Source organism: Hylobates moloch, unplaced genomic scaffold (genome assembly GCF_009828535.3).
Source record: "Hylobates moloch isolate HMO894 unplaced genomic scaffold, HMol_V3 SCAFFOLD_6, whole genome shotgun sequence".
NCBI classification, from domain to species: Eukaryota; Metazoa; Chordata; class Mammalia; order Primates; family Hylobatidae; genus Hylobates; species Hylobates moloch.
In genome coordinates this window covers 94312891-94330363 of record NW_026652281.1, presented here as the reverse complement: position 1 = coordinate 94330363, position 17473 = coordinate 94312891, and the positions used below count along the sequence as shown (strand labels likewise).

The window sequence follows — 17473 nt, the reverse complement described above, 5'->3', positions numbered from 1 at the left end:
AGAGGTTGCAGTGAGGTGAGATCGTGCCATTGCACTCTAGCCTGGGCATCGCAACAAGACTCCATCTCAAAAAATAAATAAATAATTAATTTTATATATATATATAAAACAAATGTAGCACACTGAGGTAAGATGTTAATAAGAGGGGAAGCCACATGTGTGGTATGTGGGATCTCTCTGTTCATGTACTATCTTCTCAATTATTCTGTAAATCTAAAACTGTTCTTAAAAAGCCTATTAAAAATTAAAAAAAAAAAACACCTAACAATAAAACAAAAAAGAAACAGAATCTCACTCTGTTACCCAGAGTGCAGTGGTGCAATCTCCACCTCCCGGGTTCAAGCAACTCTCCTGCCTCAGCCTCCCGAGTAGTTGGGACTACAGGCATGTGTCACCACGCCCGGATAATTTCTGAATTTTTAGTAGAGATGGGGTTTTGCCGTGTTGGTCAGGCCGGTCTCAAACTCCTGATTTCAAGTGATCCACTGCTCGGCCTCTCAAAGTGCTGGGATTACAGGTGCACCGTGCCCAGCCTGATTAAACATCTAAATTAAACATTTAAGGCCAGGCGCGGTGGCTCATGCCTGTAATCCCAGCACTTCGGCAGGCCAAGGCGGGTGGATCACCTGAGGTCAGGAGTTCGAGACCAGCCTGACCAACATGGTGAAACCCTGTCTCTACTAAAAATAAAAAAACTGGCCGGGCATAGTTGCATGGGCCTGTAATCCCAGCTACTCAGGAAGCTGAGGTAGAAGGGAAGCTGACGGAAGAGGATCGCTTGAACCCAGGAGGCAGAGGTTGCAGTGAGCCGAGATTGTGCCACTGCACTCAGCCTGGGTGACAGAGGGAGACTCCGTCTCAAAAAAATAAATAATAAAAATAAATTATTAAAAAATTAGAAGGAACCATTTATATTAGTTCCCTTTGGAGAGAGAGGATGTGAGGAGAAAGATGTTTTCTTCTTCTCGTTTTACCTTATGCCCTTTCCAATTAACATATATCCATGTTAGAATTTCTAAATTTAAAAATGTAAACAGGAGAGTGGATTTGCACCTGTTTTGGTTCAGTAAGTATACAAGTCTATATTATAAAGATCTGGATTTTTTTCCCTAAGTAAACAATGTATAGCGGAGTGAATGGGTTTATCAAGCGCTTGGATAGATGACCTTAAGTGGCTTGGCATTGTGTAAAGTTTCTATAAAGTTAAAAATAAATATGACAGGGCCAGGCACGGTAGCTCATGCCTGTAACTCTAGTACTTTGGGAGGCCAAGGCGGGTGGATCAGAGGTCAGGAGTTTGAGACCAGCCTGGCCAACATGGTAAACCCCCATCTCTACTAAAAATACAAAAAAATTAGCCAGGTGTGTGGGTGGGCGCCTGTAATCCCAACTAAGGCAGGAGAATCGCTTGAACCCGGGAGGCAGAGGTTGCAGTGAGCTGAGATCTCACCATTGCACTCCAGCCTGGGGGACAAAAGCAAAATCCCATCTCAAAAAAAATAAAAATAAAAATAAACAAATAAATATAACATACGTTTTACTCCAGAATACATCTACCTTTGTTCAGTTTATACATTTTTTAAATTGCTTTCTGGTGCAATCACCTAATTCTCTTTGAAAAGCAGAATCTGGCCTGCTGAGAAGCCAGATAAAAGGCTCAGCCCTTGAAGCCAGCATTCTGCAGGAAGCATCCTGAGACTTCTACCACGAGATGGCAGCCACTGCCTAGAGATGCTACAACCAGCCGAGGCCACCTCCGTAACACCTCCCAATAAGCTCACAGAACACTAGAGGGCCCTGAGAACTGCTGGTAGGAGCAGGGGTGCATCCGAAAACATCTCCTGGTCAGGGGCCATCCTCCCCATGCAACCACAGGTACACACTCCCGCCCTCATTCACTTCAAGGGTCCTGTTATCTTCTACACAGGTGTGCCTATTATACACACGCACACATGCACATGCACATAACCACCCTGCACAAGATGTCCAAGCTGAGAAAACACTCCTGAACTACCAGATCTCAAGATTCAGAGGGATCTTGCATCTATCTGTTCATTACTTCCTATTTTAAACACAGAAGTCACTAGAGATCTAGCACATTCAATAACAGTTTTAGTGGCAGGACTTACCAGACCTCATTGTCGACCAGGGCGCCAGTCAGTGGAGGATGAACTCCGCACATCCAGGAACTGGAGGAAACCACAACCCATGAAGAGCTGGTGTTGACTGAGCACTGCTCAAGCCAGGCTCTGTGACATAACTTGATTCCCTTTTTCACTTCAGGAAACTGATTTTCGGTACAGTGATCACCTCTCCATTGTCATACAATTACCTAGTGGTAGAAAAGAGATTCAAAGCCAAATGTGTCTAATTCCAAACCGCATTCTTTCTCCTGCTCCAGCATTTACTAAAATACTGGAAAACCAAGAACGTCCAGTTATCTGAGAAGAATTTAGTGTCACTCGCAATTTTTCTTCTTTTTACCAATAAGTCCAGTCAAATTACACAAAGAATTTTGCCAAGTGCTAAATAGTAATTGTCCTACCAAAGGCAAGCCATAGCTGAGTGGAACATGGAATTCTAGTCAACGTGAATTCTAAAAGGTACTGCATAAAATGGCGTTTTCTGTAATCACAATAGTGCCTAAAATGCCTCAACACCACATATATTTTTTTAAAATTATATGAAAATTGCCACACTCTCAAAAAGTTTAATAAATAAACTGTGCACTCATAGGGGTTTTTTGTTGTTGTTGTTGTTGTTGTTTGGTTGTTTGTTTTTGAGACAGAATCTCGCTTTGTCGCTCAGGCTGGAGTGCAGTGGTGTGATCTCAACTCACTGCAACCTCCACCTCTAAGGTTCAAGCAATTCTCATGCCTCAGCCTCCCAAGTAGCTGGGATTATAGGAGCCTGCCACCACCACACCCAGCTAATTTTTGTATTTTTAGTAGAGACAGGGTTTCACCATGTTGGTCTGGTTGGTCTCAAACTCCTAACCTCAAGCAATCCACCCACATCAGCCTCCCAAAGTGCTAGTGCTAGGATTACAGGCATGAGCCACTATGCCTGTAAAAAAGCCCGGCCAGGATTCCTTTTTCACATATGCTACTGCTGGCCACAGGTCATTATCATCAACACACCAATACGTGCTTGAGTTGTATTAATAAAAGAATAAAGTTCGAAACAATGGAAGTGATCATCTCACTCTACTTGCCTAGGTCAGACATCTCCTGTGGTGGTAAATTCTTTTTTATATTTTTTAATTTAATTTAATTTTTTTAAACCAAACAAGCAGCAGCGATGTGGTTGTAAATTCTTATCATGACATTTTAATGCTTTGTTAGCCAGAGAAGAGAGATTAGGAGGGCAGGGGCTACAGACCAGATAGCCCCAGGTCCTCAGCTATTTCTCATGCCATGGGCTAAAGAAGAGATTATTAAACCTGTATTCAAATAGGCAGGGTTTTGTTTCTTTTTTTTTTCCTGGCTCTAATGATCAGATACAGGCCTATGAATAGAAGGTACACAGAGTTTATCTCACCATAAGGTAGAGCACTGTCACACCCAACACTGTCTCACAATGAAATAGGTGGCCTGGTGAGGGCACCAATAAATATTTGATGAACTTGACAGCAGCAGGAGGCAGACAAATCCCTACTCAGACATGAGCAGGTCCTCAGTGAAAACCGGACCTTCAAACTAAAGACAGTTTAAAGCTTGAAAGTCAAGCTGCAAGTCCCAGGTAAATCCACAGATGGGACTGAGAACCTCTTCCTGTTTGGCATGCTTTCCTCTGCTTGATCCCCACCCTTTACTTATTTTACATATACCTACCCTTCCCTAGTTGGTTTTATATACACTGTCGTGCCCACCCTTGGTTGGTACCTTTGTTTTAGCCTTTTTTGCATAATCACAAACCATCAGCATGCACTTCCCATTCTGAGCCCATAAAAGCCCCGGACCCAGCCACACTTAGAAAGAAACCACCTGACTTTGGGTGGAGGACCACCCTAGCATCCCCTCTCCATTGACAGCTGTTTCGTCACTCAGTAAAATTCTTCTCCACCCTCCTCACCCTTCAATTGTCAGCATAACCTCATTCTTCTTGGATGCAGGACAAGAACTTGGGACCCACTGAACGTGGGTACAAAGAAGGCTGCAATACCATGACCCTCCACTCTCTGCTGGCGGAGAGCAGCTGCCCCACGTGAAGGGAAGCAGGGGCAGGGCAGAGCCAGCCCCAGAACTGCTGGCCGGAGCAGGGCGACAGGACTGACAGAGCTATTAACACGCCACCACCTGTCAGGCTGCGGACAGCCAGACTAAAAGAGTTATTAGCATGCTATAACACCCACTCTGGGGCTTCCAGGTCTCAGGCACCCCTGCTTGGGCACCACTGTGCTCCCCTCAGTGCAACACACCTGGTCCAACTGCAAGCCCCACATGGAGCCCACTCCTGTGCCAGCACTTGGAACAGCTAGCCAGATCCCACACTTGCTGGCTCACAGACCCACTTCTGCCAGGAGCTGAGCACGCAGTTGCAGTGGCCATGGGATTGTGCTGGAGTGCAAGCCAGGTGTGGTCTGGTGGGCCGAGTAGATGGGGCATCTTCTACAGCAAGCTCAGGCCCAAGTAAGGCCTGGGCAAGGGTGTCGCCACCAGAGGTCTCTGGCTGGCAGAGTGTCCAAGAAAAATCCTGCATCAAACTGATGAAATCCATAAACAGAATACCATTCTATAATATATATGTGATGTGCTATGCCAGGTTCTAGGTGCACAGAAAATATCATAGGTGGGCCCTGTCTCTGCCCTCACAAGCCTTCATAGAGAGAACAGACAAGAAAAAAATGGAGAATTATCATTATAAAGTATGAAACGTATTCTAATAAGAACTGTGTTAAGAAGCCCATCAAAAAAGCACTTAACTCTGTCTCTGGGTAGTCAGAGAAGGCAGAGAAGGATTCCCAAAGGTTACCTAATTTGAGACCTAAGCAGTAACTGGGAATGAACTGAATAAAAGAGATAGAATGAGAGGATTTTCCCCCTAAAAACAGTGTTCCTGGCTGGACACGGTGGCTCACATCTGTAATCCCAGCACTTTGGGAGGCTGAGACAAGTGGATCACCTGAGGTCAGGAGTTCAAGACCAGCCTGACCAACATGGTGAAACCTGTCTCTACTGAAAATACAAAAATTAGCCAGGTGTGGTGTTGGGCACCTGTAATCCCAGCTACTCAGGAGGCTGAGGCAGGAGAATCACTAGAACCTGGGAGGCAGAGGTTACAGTGAGCCAAGATCATGCCACTGCACTCCAGCCTGGGGAACAGAGTGAGATTCCATCTTTAAAAAATAAATAAAATGTTCCTTCCCAAACAGTTTTCTAGGACCTCCTTTGAAGATGGAGTCTCTGTCACCCAGGCTGGATTGCAGTGGCACAATCTCTGCTCACTGCAGTCTCTGCCTCCCAGGTTCAAAGGATTCTCCTGCCTCAGCCTCCCAAGTAGCTGGGATTACCAGCACATGCCACTACGCCCGGCTAATTTTTGTATTTTTAGTAGAGACAGGGTTTCACCATGTTGGTCGGGCTGATCTCGAACTCCTGACCTCAGGTGATCCACTCACCTCAGCCTCCCAAAGTGCTGGGATTACAGGTGTGAGCCACCACACCTGGCTGTCTTTTTAATAATTAAAACATCCACAAGAATCTTCGTTTAAGGTTATATGGAGTTATGTGAAAGGGTTTACTGAAGAAAGGGTTTACTGAAGTTGAAATTCACAAAAGCAAGGAGAGAGCTAGCCCTGGGCCTGGAAGTGGGCCAGACACCGCGGCTTAGATTAAGGCAGGAGAATAGCTTCCAGTTTGAAGTTAAAGTTTGTTTTTACTTTCATGGCTCTTTCAGGTGCTTAGTGTGAGACAAAGCAGCAAGTGCTAAGAGGCCCTATTTGCTCATTTCTGCTTGAACCCCTGACTCATAAAATACAGCTCTCAGGAAGAATGTCTTGAAGTCAGAACAGGACAGAGCACACAGCCTCCCACATCTCTCGCCTGAGTCAATACATTCCTTAAAAGATAAATGAGGCCAAGTGCAGTAGCTCATGCCTGTAATCCCAATACTTTGGGAGTCCAAGTCAGGAGAATTGTGGGCCCAGGAGTTAGAGATCAGCCTGTGCAACATAGCAAGACCCATTCTCAAAAATCATTTTTTTGTGGCATACAACAATCTAATATAATAATAATTATTGATACATATGATACATATATTAAGGCATATTATCAGAATTTTAGGAATCACATACAATTTTAGAATACATATTCAGAACATATTTATACAAATATAACCTCCCCAAAAGTTAGACACTATTTCTTATTTGACATTCCTATATGATTTTTAACATATCAAATCTTGTATTATCTCTTGGACTTCCAGGGGCCCTAATATTCAGAAAATTAGCTTGAGGTCAAAAAGACTGTATTTAGAAACTGAAATTTTGATTTTTTTTTTTTTTTTTTTTTGAGGCGGAGTCTCGCTCTGCCGCCCAGGCTGGAGTGCAGTGGCGCGATCTCAGCTCACTGCAAGCTCCGCCTCCCGGGTTCACGCCATTCTCCTGCCTCAGCCTCTCCGAGTAGCTGGGACTACAGGCGCCCGCCACCACGCCCGGCTGATTTTTTTATATTTTTTTTTTAGTAGAGACAGGGTTTCACCGTGGTCTCGATCTCCTGACCTCGTGATCCGCCCGCCTCGGCCTCCCAAAGTGCTGGGATTACAAGCGTGAGCCACCACGCCCGGCCAGAAATTTTGATTTTACCAATTCAAATATCAAAGGTTTAAGACAGTTGCTCAATATAGAATCACACGTCACTTTGTAAAATAAGGCATTCGTTTAGCCAAAGCAGTAACTCAAAGATTTCAAAAAACAATCTTTAGTCTTCGATAGAAGACTCAGTTTCCTAAACAATCACAAGACCTAATAAAGATACCATGAGGCAAACACTGAATCTGTCTCTCTTTCTTGCCCCTTTTTTGTAGTTTACTCAAAAGGAAAACAAATACCTTTTAATACCTCTTATTAATACTACCAAAAAATCTTGTTCAAAAAAGAAAAAGTTTACCTTTGTATCAGCGTATTAATGTTAAGCTAATTTTAACAAAATCTTTTTATTTTATTTTATTATTATTATGCTTTAAGTTTTAGGGTACATGTGCACAATGTGCAGGTTTGTTACATATGTATACATGTGTCATGTTGGTGTGCTGCACCCATTAACTCATCATTTAGCGTTAGGTGTATCTCCTAATGCTATCCCTCCTCCCTCCCCCAAAAAATCTTTTTTTTTTTAAGGTAGATGATCCTTGCCTTGCCTTTTCCTACACATAAGATAATGTCCAGTAGGGTTAGTGGTTATGCTTCTATAAGCTATAACCAGATGTACTCTTTTTTTTTTTTTTTTTTTTTTTTTTGAGATGGAGTTTTCCTCTGTCGCCAGGCTGAAGTGCAGTGGCACAATCTCGGCTCACTGCAACTTCCACCTCCTGGATTCAAGTGCTTCTCCTGCCTCAGCCTCCCAAGTAGCTGGGACTACAGGAATGCACCACCACATCCAGTTAATGTTTGTATTTTTAGTAGAGATAGGGTTTTGCCATGTTGGCCAGGCTGGTCTCAAACTCCTGACCTCAGGTGATCTACCTGCCTCGACCTCCTAAAGTGCTGGGATTACAGGCATGGGCCACTGTGCCTGGCCTGGATGTGATTTTACACATACTGAACCCCTGCCACCTGTGTATGAGCAGTGGGCACTTCTGGAGCAGTCTGATAGGACATCTCTAACAGGCCACTCCCAGGCTGTAGGCTTCGGTTTCTAGCCCTCAGTAAGACTTCTGAATAAAACTATCTTTAATTCTTTAAAAGCTTGATGTTTTTCCTTTAATTAACATTAGCATGATTTAAACAGAACTATTTGGAGGAATTAAATGTTGTGAATTTGTATACTGGTTTCTGTTTCTCCAAATTGTGGTTAGGAGGGCAGAGCACAAATCCTAACTATTGGCCAGGTGCAGTGACTCACGCCTGTAATCCCAGCACTTTGGAGAGGGATCACTTGTGCCCAGGAGTTCGAGGGCAGCCTGGGCAACATGGCAAAACCCCGTCTCTACCAAAAAACAAAAATTACCAAGTTTCCTAACCCAATCTCTAAATAAATAAACATTTAAAAATAAAACTAAAAAAAAAAAATCCTTACTATTGAGCACAGAGAATCTCTCCCCAGTAAAGCCTCAAGTCTTGACTTTGAAGTCAATGACTGCACCCCTCTCCCTGCTCTCCACACTCTGCAAGCTGACTCAGGCCTGGGGTTTGTCTGAATCCCCTCAGTGAGCCATGATCATGCCACTGCTCTCCAGCCTGGGTGACAGAGCAAGACCCCTATTAAAAAAAAAAAAAAAAAAAGCTGGGCGTGTTGGCTCACGCCTGTAATCCCAGCACTTTGGGAGACCTAAGGTCAGGAGTTTGACACCAGACTGGCCAACATGGTGAAACCCGTCTCTACTAAAAATACAAAAATGAGCCAGGCGTGGTGGTAGGCGCCTACAATCCCAGCTGCTCGGGAGGCTGAGGCATGAGAATCACTTGAGCTGGGGAGGCGGAGGTTGCAATGAACCAAGATCATGCCACTGCACTCCAGCCTGGGTGACAGAAGGAGACTCCATCTCAGAAAAAGACAGACAGAAAACCTCATCAGGCAGGTGGGACATCTCTTGCCCCCCTCCTACCTGGGAACATCTTGACCTTGACTGTGCTACCTTGTTCTTTGATGTCTTCTAGCTTTGACTGGTGCTGCTCCTTCTGAGAACATCTGTCCTTTTTCTGCTTAATAAACTTTTTACTCGTTTTTCTAGACTCAGCCCAGGTGTTCCTGCCATCCCAGGCTAGATGTCTGTTCTGCACTCTTCTGGCAGTTGCACTTGAATTTAGTAGCATTTGTCACTGTGCTTAGAGAGCACAAAATCACCGTTCCCACCTTCAAGCTGCTCATAGGCCTGTGGCAGATGCAGTATATTCTTTCATAATTGCCCTGTTTTGCAACATCCCCTAGTGTGGCTACTTCTGCTCTCAGCACATAATGGTTGACCATTGAGACTGATGGCACACAGGGGACAGGGGACACCAAAGCAGTTGAGGGCCCCACTGGACATGGTTGAACTTACCTGCATTGAATGCTCATGGGAGGAGGCTGGCACCTGCTTCTCTCTGTTGGTGGGCAGATCTTCCAAGGCCTCCTGAATTTACGTGGAGTTACGTGAAGTTATGCAGGCTACATAGAGATTAGACTCGAGGCTGAGGGCACTAAAGAGACCGTGAAGAGTTTTAAGCAAGGAAGAGATGAATGGCTGCTTATTTTAGAAGGATCCCGCAGGTTGTTCTGTGGGGAATGTTCTGGATGAGTGAGAAGAGTCCTGCAGTCCACTGAGGGGCTCTGGGTGTGGGCCAAGAGAGTACTGATGATGGCGGCCATACAGATGGAGAAAGGCAGGGGGTGACGAGGAGATGACTGCGGCTGAATCCCCACTTTGCTCCTCCTTGGCTCCCTGGCTATGAATCTTGGGCACCAACTTCACAGCATCACTGTGAGGAATACAAGAGTGAATGAGTGTTTATAGTTACTATCATTACTATTACTTGTGGGGACAAGAGTGGCTTTATTTTAAATGCTAATCTACCATGTGACTTCTGACTAATCCCAAGTCCAGGAATGGCTCTAAAATGTTTAGCAGATGTGTTACTCTTTCTGTAAAACATCTATTCATTGTAAGTTTCACCTATTCCTCCAAAAACAAAAATGAACCCTGAATGCTGTTGCAGAAATCATACATTGTGATGCCCCCAGAAGCACCTACACACTCCTCCCACAGCATGCATACTTCCCCCACCACAAGATGTAAGCCCTGGGTCAAGGGGACTGTGGTGCAAAAATCTGCCTGTCTTGCCAGTTGCCCAAGACCACGTTTCAGTTAAGTTCCCCCAGTAAGTCTTATACAGAAAAACTAGATTTGTCTGCCTCCCTCTTTGGTTTCGGGGCTCCTTCAGCATTTGGGGGTTGCTTTGCATATACAACTCTTTCATGAAACATTACCATTCCAGACATGTTCTGGAGATCAACTGGGAAGCATGGGAGGTGAGAGAGAGACAGACCAAGGATGACTCTTGGATCTCTGGCTTAAGGGAGATGGATAGTCAAGTAAGATATGACTCACCCATGGGCATGTCAGGTCTTGGGAGTGGCGGGAGGAGGACAGGTATTTGGAATCTGTGGTGGGATATATTCAGGCCCTCATGCCTCAGCCCTGGCTGGTGCTGGTGCGTGGTCCTCACCCCCCTGAACAGGACAGGGTGGATCCAGCACAGGCAGCCAGAGGGGCAGGACTGATTGGAAATTGATTGGAAAAAACAATAGGCCACCTATCTGAAAGGCAAAGCTGACAGAGATTCATGTGGCCCTGGGTGAGTCACTTTACCATCTGGGACCTGTGCTCACAGGTGTGAATGGGAAAGAAAACTGCCCAGCCCTTCCAGACACTATGGCCATGAAGTACAGATGATGTTCAAACTCCCCCTCTTCCTTCCAGGCCCTGCTCACACACCACCTCCTCCATGCACCTCTCCCAGTTCCCCAGCCAGAAGCAACCTCCCTCCACTCTAAGCTCCTAGAATCTCCACACTGAGTACTTCTATCTACCCCAGGCCCTGGCACAGGACAGGACACACCCAGGCACACACCAGCACATTTGCTGCTCTGTTCCCCATCCCTGCAAGCGGCCAGCAGGAGCCCAGGGCCAGTCTAGAACCTGCGGCTCCTGCTGTGGTGACCCAAGCCAGCGAGGGAACCGGGGTTCTTCTAGTGAAAAGTCTGAGCATAGGCCAGAATGAAGGGCAATCAGGACAGCCCCACAGGGGCTACAAAACAGGGGCCACAGATGGACACTACTATAAAGAATTTTTTTAAATCACTCATTAAATTCCTTATAATTATCAGGTAGGGTTTGTGGTTGTACTTTTTCTGAATAATTTCACGTGCACAGAAAAGTATCTGAAGACACTCTGTGGGCCAGTGGGAGAGGTCTCCAGAGGGGCTGCTAGCCAGAAACTACTATGTTCTGTGGGGGCTCAGGAGATGCTGTCCGACCATGAGGAGGAACAGAGTCACCAGCAATGACTCCTCCTGCCTCTTCCTGGGCCAGGCTGCCACTGGCAAGGCAGTGCCTTCCCGCAGGACTCCTTCAGTTCTTCCTGAGGCTTTGCATTTCCCCTGGAGCAGGCTGAGCCCGGGACCGCAGGGTTGTAGGAATACAAAAGACACTGGTCCAAAGAAAGGGCTACTGCTCCAGATAAAAGCAGTCCTTTCGGCGGGCGCGTTGACTCATGCCTGTAATCCTAGCACTTTGGGAGCCCAAGGCAGGAGGATCACTTGCGCCCAGGAGTTTGAGACCAGCCTGGGCAATATAGAGACCCCGTCTCAAGAAGAGAAAAAGCAGTCCTTTCAACCAGCACTATCCCCCGCAAGGATGAAAGAAAAAAAAAAAAAAAATCGGTCCTTTCAACCAGCACTATCCCCCACGAGGATGCTACCAAGGCCACTGAGGCCACCCAGCATCCCTGTCCCTGGCTCACCCGGCCTCCTCTGTCCTGGCCTGATGGGTTTGGAATCTGCCACACATCCATTCCTCATGCCTCCCACACACAGAAAACAGGCATGCAAACATGCACATACACAGACACACCTGCATAGAGACACACACCACTCACCGACTTTCACATATGCACACACATGTAAAAACGACAAGGTCATGCTCAAACACCAAGTCCACACCCTCCACAGGCTCCAGTTGGCTCCTCACACACACACACACACACACACACACACACCTCACCCATGTCTACAGGAGCATCTCACACACACTTGCTCTTACACATTTAAATAAATGTCTGTGTAGAGGGGGCTGTCTTGCTGCTCAGGGATTGCCAGCACATTCCCCGATAGTGTGAGTCTGCACAGGACACTCCCTCTCAGAGTTCTGGCCCTGGGGGAAGACTTTCCGGTTTTTTTCTTCCTAGAGCCTGAAGGCTAAATTACAGAATCCACCCTATAGCCTGGGCTTGGAGTGAAGGCCCCAAAATGATTCCTGGACAGGCCACAGAAGCGGCTCACAGCGGGGTGCAGATCAAAGGGTCTTCTTAGCTGTTTATATTTGGTGTTGGAATTGATATGGGAATCTACGCTTCATCTGCGCTTGTTGTTTCTAATCTCAAACCCCATTTTGCTGTGTGATCTTATCAATACCTCCCTCTTTTAGCCTCAGATTTTCTATATATATTGTGGGAAGTCTGGAGTTTGGGACATGAGTTTCCGGTCTCAGGCCTCAGTCTAACATCTATAAATGGCTGGTAAGACATGAACCAGATTTTTTTTTTTTTTTTTTTTTTGAGAAGGAGTTGCGTTTTTTGCCCAGGCTGGAGTGCAATGGCATGACCTCGGCCCACTGCACCCTCCGCTTCCCAATTCAAGAGATTCGGCCGCCTCAGCCTCCCAAAAAGCTGGGATTACAGGCATGTGCCACTATGCCAGGCTAGTTTTTTTCTTTTCTTTTTAGTAGAGACGGGGAGACGGGGTTTTACCATGTTGACCAGGCTGGTCTCGAACTCCTGACCTCAGGTAATCCACCCACTTCAGGCTCCCGAAGTGCTGGGATTACAGGCATGAGCCACCACGCCCAGCCAGGGCATGAACCAGATCTATGATACTCAAAATGTGGTCTAATAGCCCCTACTGACCTCACCTGGGAACTTACTAAAAATACAGAACAGGTGCAGTGACCCACACCTGTAACCCCAGCACTTTGGGATGCCAAGGTGGGCCAGTCACATGAGGTCAGGCGTTCGACACCAGCCTGGCCAGTATGGTGAAACCCCGTCTCTACTAAACACACACACACACACACACACACACACACACACACACAAAATAGCCAGTCGTGGTGGCAGGCCCCTGTAATCTCAGCTACTTGGGAGGCTGAAGCAGCAGAATCTCTCGGATCTGGGAGGCAGAGGTTGCAGTGAGCCAAGATAGTGCCACTGCACTCCAGTCTGAGCACCAGAGCAACACTCCATCTCAAATAAATAAATATTTTAAGAAATAAAAAATAAAAATACAGAAGCAGCCGGGCATGGTGGCTCACATCTGTAATCCCAGCACTTTAGGAGGCCGAGGTGGGTGGACTGCTTGAGCCCAGGAGTTCAAGACTAGCCTGGACAACATGGCAAAATCCTATCTTTACGGAAAATACTAAAATTAGCTGGGTGTGGTGATGTGCGCCTGAAGTCCCAGCTACTCAGAAGGCTGAGGTGGACAGACGACTTGAGCCCCGCAGGTCAAGGCTGCAGTGAGCCTTGTTTGCACCACTGCACTCCCGCCTAGGCAACAAAGTGAGACCCCCATCTCAAAAAAACAAAAAAAAACAAAAAACACTGAAGCACAGTCACACCCCCACCCTACAACACCATGCTGAATCAGAACCCGCAATTTCACAAGTTCTCAAGGTGATGTACATTAGAAGCACTGCTCCAAATGAGCTCTAAAAGCTTTTTCAAGTTTCTAGAATTCTATGTACTCCACAATTTCAACAAGATTGGGGTGGCAGTGGTCGGGCGCATGTAATTGCAGCACTTTGGGAGGCGAAGCGGATTACGGGGTCAGTACTTTGAGACCAGCCTAGCCAACATGGGGAAACCTCGCCTCTACTTAAGATACAAAAAACAAAAAAAATTACCGGGGCGTGGTAGGCGTCTGTAATCTCAGCCACTCGGGAGCCTGAGGCAGGAGAACCACTTGAACCCAACGTGTCCAGAATTGGTGAGTTCTTGGTCTCACTGACTTCAAGAACGAAGCCGCGGACCCTCGCGGTGAGTGTTACAGTTTTTAAAGGTGACGTGTCCGAAGTTTTTTCCTTCCGGTGGCTTCATGGTTTCGCTGACTCATGAGTGAAGCGGCAGACCTTCGCGGCGAGTGTTTCAGCTCTTAAAGCGGTGCGTCTGAAGTTGTTCATTCCTCCTGGTGGGTTCGTGCTCTCTATGGCTTCAGGAGCGAAGCTGCAGACCTTCGCGGTCTTACAGCTCACAAACGCAGTGTGAACCTAAACAGCAAAAGAACACAACCTCCCACGATGCGGAACGGGGCCGAAACACGTTGCCACAGCTACCGCAGACAGCCTGCTTTTATTCTTATCTGGCCCCACCCCCATCCTGCTGATTGGTCCATTTTACAGAGAGCCAATTGGTCTGTTTTACAGAGAGCTGATTGGTCCGTTTTGACAGGGTGCTGATTGGTGCATTTACAATCCCTGAGCTAGACACAAAAGTGCTCCATGTCCCCACTAGATTAGCTAGATAAGAGTGTTGATTGGTGTATTTACAAACCCTGAGCTAGACACAGAGTGCTGATTGGTGTATTCACAATCCCTAAACTAGACATAAAGGTTCTCCAAGTCCCCACCAGATTAGATACAGAGTGCGGATTGGTGCCTCCACAACCCTGAGCTAGACACAGGGTGCTGATTGGTGTGTTTACAAACCTTGAGCTAGATACAGAGTGCTGAGTGGTGTATTTACAATCCCTTAGCTAGACAAAGGTTCTCCAAATCCCCACTAGACTCAGGAGCCCAGCTGGCTTCACCCAGTGGATCCCGCACCGGGGCGGCAGGTGGAGCTGTCTGCCAGTCCCCCACCATGCGCCGGCACTCCTCAGTCCTTGGGCGGCTGATGGGACCGGGCGCCCTGGAGCAGGGGGTGGTGCTCGTCTGGGAGGCTCAGGCCGCGCAGGAGCCCACGGTGGCGTGGTGAGGAGACTCAGGCATGGCGGGCTGTAGGTCCCGAGCCCTGCCCCGCGGGGAGGCAGCTAAGGCCCGGCAAGAAATCGAGCGCAGCACCGGTGGGCCAGCACTGCTGGGGTACCTACGCACCCTCCGCAGCTGCTGGCCCGGGTGCTAAGCCCCTCACTGCCCGGGGCCGGCGGGCCGGCCCGCCGCTCCGAGCACGGGGCCCGCCAAGCCCACGCCCACCCGGAACTCTAGCTGGCCCACAAGTGCCGTGCGCAGCTCCTGTTCCCACCTGTGCCCCCTCCACACCTCCTCGCAGGCTGAGGGAGCCGGCTCTGGCCTCGGCCATGCCAGGAAGGGGCTCCCACAGTGCAGCGGCGGGCTGAAGGGCTCCTCAAGCGCAGCTAGAGTGGGCGCCGAGGAGGCGCCAAGGGTAAGCGAAGGCTGCCAGCATGCTGTCACCTCTCACCAGGAGGCAGAGGTTGCAGTGAGCCAAGATGGCGCCACTGCACTCCAGCCTGGACAGCAGAGTGAGACTCTGTCTCAAAAAAAAAAAAAAAAAAAAAAAGACCGGGTGCCATGGCTCACGCCTGTAATCCCAGCACTTTGGGAAGCCGAGGCGGTCGGATAATGAGGTCAGGAGATCGAGACCATCCTGGCTAACACAGTGAAACCCCATCAATACTAAAAATACAAAAAATTAGCCAGGCGTGGTGGCATGCCCTTGTAGTCCCACCAGCTACTTGGGAGGCTGAGGCAGGAGAATCACTGGAACCCGGGAGGCTGAGTGAGCCTAGATCGCGCCACTGCACTCCAGCCTGGGCAACAGAGGAGACTCAGTCTCCAAAAAAAAAAAAAAAAGATTGAGATGGGAACATGAGGCTTTTGGTTGAGAAGAGTTGGTTACTTAGCAGGAAAGCTTTGTCTGTATTGATCCCTGGTGACCACAGAACAGCTTTCATAATTTCAGCAGAATGTCCAGCTGTGGTCAAAGTAATTTTAAAACAACAATACAGCTGGGCATAGTGGTTCATGCCTGTAGTCCCAGCACTTTGGGAGGCTGACATGGGAGGATCACTTAAAGCCGGGAGTTCAGGACCAGCCTAGGCAATACAGTGCGACCCCATGTCTACAAAAAATTAAAATAAAATATTAGCTGGGTATGGTGGTACATGCCTATAGTCCCAGCTATAGGAAGACTGAGGCGGGAGGATCACCTGAGCCCAGGAGTTCAAGACTGCAGTGAGCTAGCATTGTGCCACTGCACTCCAGCCTGGGTGACAGAGCAAGAACCTGTCTCTAAAATAAAAATTAATATTAAATAACAATACAAATGATGATGTAAGCAAGTAGGTGAAGACAGGACCTTTCTTTGACTCAGGACCCCCTCATTGTTTGACCTTCCCAAACCCTTCCTCCCAGGAGAATCCAATATACATATATATATATATATATACACACACACACATATATATATATACGCATATATATACACACACATATATATATATACACACACATATATATATATATATATATATATACACACACACCTGGATCCATGGGTGAAAAGGATCCCCGCAATCATTTCTGAGGTCATTCTGGAAATGTTTTCTCTGGGTCTGTCTGGGAGCCAGCAGGAAACAAATGGGAGAGGCCCAGAGAAGCTCTGGATGCAGCAGAACAGAGCATGGTGTCTAGTAAGTTCTAAGTGATGGAACTTGGCACCATGAACGCCTGAACCCAAAGGTCACTCAGACTGCCTAATCCAAGGACTTGCACATTGTTTTGTTAAAACTGATTCTGGCTGGGCACAGTCACCCAGGAGTTCCAAGATCAGCTTAAGTGACAAAGCAAGACCCTGTCTCCAAAAAAACAAAACAAAACAAAACAAAAAACTGATTTTACGTTCCAGCAGAAAGCCGGGTGAGAAGCGGAACGAGGCCAGCTCTTCCAGGTTGGCAGATGAACTGGGGGTCCCCAGAACAGGCTGCAGCCTCTGCACTGCAGATACCCAGAGCTCTCGCCGTGCTGCTGCCCAGGCAGCAGGGAACCTCTCACCCCTCCCAACCTGGGTGACTTGATGGCAGTGGCAGCTTCTCCCAGCCTGAACCATGCCAGCCAACAGGTCTCCTGGCCCAGTCTTGCCAGGCCCAGGCGAAGCCCCTGCAAGCTGCTAGGACACAGTGCCCTTGAGTGGCACAGGTGTGGCCAGGCGAAAAGGCGGGTCTACTGACACAGGCTTGGTCACCTCTGTAGGCCATGGGGCCGCGCAGATCTGGATCCTGGGTTACCTGCTCTGTCCCAATTGGACAAGACCTCCCTAGGCCTGAACCAGCCAGGAGATGAGGGAGCGCAGGACAACCACAGATGGACGAGTCAGCAGCCATCAAACAAATCTACCAGACCTTAATATAGGTAGAGAGAAATGGTAGAATAAGAGACCACATTTGGCCAACTGGAAATGCCTACCACCCTTTGGAAAGATTTACTGGCTGTGTGTATAATACACAGAAGGCCTGTGTATATAATATGAAAAAGCTAATCTCAACTTGCCCCCCAACTTTTTAAAAGAAAAAATTTGGCTGGGCTGGTGGCTCATGCCTATAAT

At 47.5% G+C, this 17473-nt stretch overlaps 1 long non-coding RNA gene across 1 annotated transcript in view; it reads right to left on the bottom strand.

Moving 5' to 3' along the window:
* Positions 1 to 14227, bottom strand: part of LOC131383845 (uncharacterized) — a 54793-nt gene extending 40566 nt beyond the window's left edge. The window contains exons 1-3 of the long non-coding RNA XR_009214214.1: positions 13819 to 14227; positions 9202 to 9619; positions 2130 to 2332 (exon numbers count right to left, since the gene is read on the bottom strand). This is a non-coding gene — a long non-coding RNA (uncharacterized LOC131383845). The remainder of the gene's footprint in view (positions 1 to 2129; positions 2333 to 9201; positions 9620 to 13818) is intronic.
* Between the last annotated feature and the right edge of the window lie 3246 nt (positions 14228 to 17473).